The sequence below is a fragment of the Pan paniscus genome, chromosome X (genome assembly GCF_029289425.2).
Source record: "Pan paniscus chromosome X, NHGRI_mPanPan1-v2.0_pri, whole genome shotgun sequence".
Taxonomy (NCBI): Eukaryota; Metazoa; Chordata; class Mammalia; order Primates; family Hominidae; genus Pan; species Pan paniscus.
Genome location: NC_073272.2, coordinates 73,367,279 through 73,371,636, shown reverse-complemented (window position 1 = coordinate 73,371,636; position 4,358 = coordinate 73,367,279).

Genomic DNA, 4,358 nt, shown 5'->3' with positions numbered 1-4,358 from the left:
GTCCAGGAATTTATCCATTTCTTCTAGATTTTCTAGTTTATTTGCATGGAGGTGTTTATAGTATTCTCTGATGGTAGTTTGTATTTCTGTGGGATCAGTGGTTATATCCCCTTTATCATTTTTTTATTGCATCTATTTGATTCTTTTCTCTTTTTTTCTTTATTAGTCTTGCTAGCAGTCTTTCAATTTTGTTGATCTTTTCAAAAAACCAATTCCTGGATTCATTGATTTTTTGGAGGGTTTTTTGTGCCTCTATCTCTTTCAGTTCTGCTCTGATCTTAGTTATTTCTTGCCTTCTGCTAGCATTTGAATTTGTTTGCTCTTGCTTCTCTAATTCTTTTAATTGTGATGTTAGGGTGTCAAGTTTAGATCTTTCCTGCTTTCTCGTGTGGGCATTTAGTGCTGTAAATTTTCCTCTACACACGCTTTAAATGTGTCCCAGAGATTTTGGTATGTTGTGTCTTTGTTCTCATTGGTTTCAAAGAACATCTTTATTTCTCCCTTCATTTCGTTTTTACCCAGTAGTCATTCAGGAGCAGGTTGTTCAGTTTCCATGTAGTCGTGTGGTTTTGAGTGTTTCTGAATCCTGGGTTCTAATTTGATTGCACTGTGGTCTGAGAGACAGTATGTTGTGATTTCTATTCTTTTACATTTGCTGAGGAGTGCTTTACTTCCAACTATGTGGTCAATTTTAGAATAAGTGCGATGTCGTGCTGAGAAGAATGTATATTCTGTTGATTTGGGGTGGAGAGTTCTGTAGATCTCTATTAGGTCTGCTTGTTGCAGAACTGAGCTCAGGTCCTGGATATCCTTGTTAACCTTCTGTCCCATTGATCTGTCTAATATTGACAGTGGGGTGTTAAAGTCTCCCATTATTATTGTGTGGGAGTCTCAGTCTCTTTGTGGGTCTCTAAGAACTTGCTTTATGAATCTGAGTGCTCCTGTATTGGGTGCATATATATTTAGGATAGTTTTCTCTTCTTGTTGAAATGATCACTTTACCATTATGCAATGGTCTTATTTGTCTCTTTTGATCTTTGTTGGTTTACAGTCTGTTTTATCAGAGACTAGGATTGCAACCCCTGTTTTTTTTTTTTTTTGATTTCCATTTGCTTGGTAGATCTTCCTCCATCCCTTTATTTTGAGCCTATGTGCATCTTTGCTCATGAGATGGGTCTCCTGAATACAGCACACTGATGGGTCTTGACTATCCAATTTGCCAGTCTGTGTCTCTTTTAATTGGGGCATTTAGTCCATTTACATTTAAGGTTAATATTGTTATGCGTGAATTTGTTTCTGTCATTATGATGTTCACTGGTTATTTTGCCCATTAATTGATGCAGTTTCTTTATAACATCGATGGTCTTCACAATTTGGCATGTTTTTGCAGTGGCTGTTACCGGTGTTTCTTTCCACGTTTAGTGCTTCTTTCAGGAGCTCTTGTAAGGCAGGCCTGGTGGTGACAAAATCTGTCAGCATATGCTTGTCTGTAAAGGATTTTATTTCTCTTTCACTTATGAAGCTTAGTTTGGCTGGATATGAAATTCTGGATTAAACATTCTTTTCTTTAAGAATGTTGAATATTGGCCCCCACTCTTCTGGCTTGTAGGGTTTCTGCTAAGAGATCCGCTCTTAGTCTGATGGGCTTCCCTTTGTGGGTAACTTGGCCTTTCTCTCTGGCTGCCCTTAACACTTTTTTCTTCATTTTAACCTTGGTGAATCTGACGATTATGTGTCTTGGGGTTGCTCTTCTTGAGGAGTATCTTTGTGGTGTTCTCTGTATTTCCTGAATTTGAATGTTTGCCTGCCTTGCTCAGCTGGGGAAGTTATCCTGGACAATATCCTGAAGAGTGTTTTCCAACTTGGTTCCATTTTCCCCATCACTTTCAGGTACACCAATCAAATGTAGATTTGGTCTTTTCACATAGTCCCATATTTCTTGGAGGCTTTGTTCATTTCTTTTTACTCTTTTTTTCTCTAACCTTGTCTTCTCACTTTACTTCATTAATTTGAGCTTTAATTACTGATACCCTTTCTTCCACTTGATCGAATTGGCTGTTGAAGCTTGTGCATGCATCACTAAGTTCTCATGCCATGGTTTTCAGCTCCATCAGGTCATTTAAGGTCTTCTCTACACTGTTTATTCTAGTTAGCCATTCATCTAATATTTTTTCAAGGTTTTTAACTTCCTTGTGATGGGTTTGAACATCCTCCTTTAGCTTGGAGAAGTTTGTTATTACCGATCTTCTGAAGCCTACTTCTGTAGTCATTCTCCATCCAGCTTTGTTCCATTGCTGGTGAGGAGCTGTGATCAGAGGTGCTCTGATTTTTAGAATTTTCAGCTTTTCTGGTTTGGTTTCTCCCCACCTTTGTGGTTTTATCTACCTTTGATCTTTGATGTTGGTGACCTACAGATGGGGTTTTGGTGTAGATGACCTTTTTGTTGATGTTGACACTATTCCTTTCTGTTTGTTAGTCTTCCTTCTAATGGTCAGGTCCCTCAGCTGCAGGTCTGTTGGAGTTTGCTGGAGGTCCACTCCAGACCCTGTTTCCCTGGGTATCACCAACAGAGGCTGCAGAACAGCAAATATTGCAGAACAGCAAATATTGCTGCCTGAGCCTTCCTCTGGAAACTTTGTCACAGAGGGGCAGCTGCCTATATGATGTGTCTATTCACCACTACTGGGAGATGTTTCCCAGTTAACTACACAGGGGCCAGCGACCCACTTGAGGAGGCAGTCTGTCTGTTTTCAGAGCTCAAATGCCATGCTGGGAGAACCACTGCTCTCTTCAGAGCTGTAAGAGAGGGAGGTTTAAGTCTGCAGAAGTTGTCTACTGTCTTTTGTTCAGCTATGCCCTGCCCACAGAGGTGGAGTCTAAAGGATGTACTCAAGGCTAAGACTTCAAAGTGGAGTCAGGAGATTGTGAGATGATTGCACCCTCACCTGCTGAGTAAAGCCACAGGCTGTTCCAATAGACCTGGATAATAACAGAAGTCAGTATCCTCCAGCCTTTAACATCTCTCAGCTGGGAGTACCCTAATAAAACAATCAAAATGGGTTTGCAATTTAGGATTTCTGCATAGCCAAAGAACTGTCTTTGAAGAAAACTTTTATGGAGAGCTGGTAAGGAAAAACCTTTCCTGAGCTTCTTTTTTTTTCACTTTGCACAACGTATTTTTATTTTTATTTATTTATTTTTATTATTATTATTATACTTTAAGTTTCAGGTTACATGTACACAATGTGCAGGTTTGTTACATATGTATACATGTGCCATGTTGGTGTGCTGCACCCATTAACTCGTCATTTAGCATTAGGTATATCTCCTAATGCTATCCCTCCCCACTCCCCCCACCCCACAACAGTCCCTGGTGTGTGATGCTCCCCTTCCTGTGTCAATGTGTTCTCATTGTTCAAGTCCCACCTATGAGTGAGAACATGCAGTGTTTGGTTTTTTGTCCTTGCGAACGTTTGCTGAGAATGATAGTTTCCAGCTTCATCCATGTCCCTACAAAGGACATGAACTCAACATTTTTTATGGCTGCATAGTATTCCACAGTGTATATGTGCCACATTTCCTTTCTTTTCTTTTATTATTATTATACTTTAAGTTTTAGGGTACATGTGCACAATGTGCAGGTTAGTTACATATGTATACATGTGCCATGCTGGTGTGCTGTGCCCATTAACTCGTCATTTAGCATTAGGGATATCTCCTAATGCTATCCCTCCCCCCTACCCCCATCCCACAACAGTCCCCAGAGTGTGATGTTCCCCTTCCTGTGTCCATGTGTTCTCATTGTTCAATTCCCACCTATGAGTGAGAATATGCGGTGTTTGGTTTTTTGTTCTTGCGACAGTTTACTGAGAATGATGATTTCCAATTTCATCCATGTCCCTACAGAGGACATGAACTCATCCTTTTTTATGGCTGCATAGTATTCCATGGTGTATGTGTGCCACATTTTCTTAATCCAGTCTATCATTGTTGGACATTTGGGTTGGTTCCAAGTCTATGCTATTGTGAATAGTGCCGCAATAAACATACGTGTGCATATGTCTTTATAGCAGCATGATTTATAGTCCTTTGGGTATATACCCAGGAATGGGATGGCTGGGTCAAATGGTATTTCTAGTTCTAGATCCCTGAGGAATCGCCACACTGACTTCCACAATGGTTAAACTAGTTTACAGTCCCACCAACAGTGTAAAAGTGTTCCTGTTTCTCCACATCCTCTCCAGCACCTGTTGTTTCCAGACTTTTTAATGATCGCCATTCTAACTGGTGTGAGATGGTATCTCATTGTGGTTTTGATTTGCATTTCTCTGATGGCCAGTGATGATGAGCATTTTTTC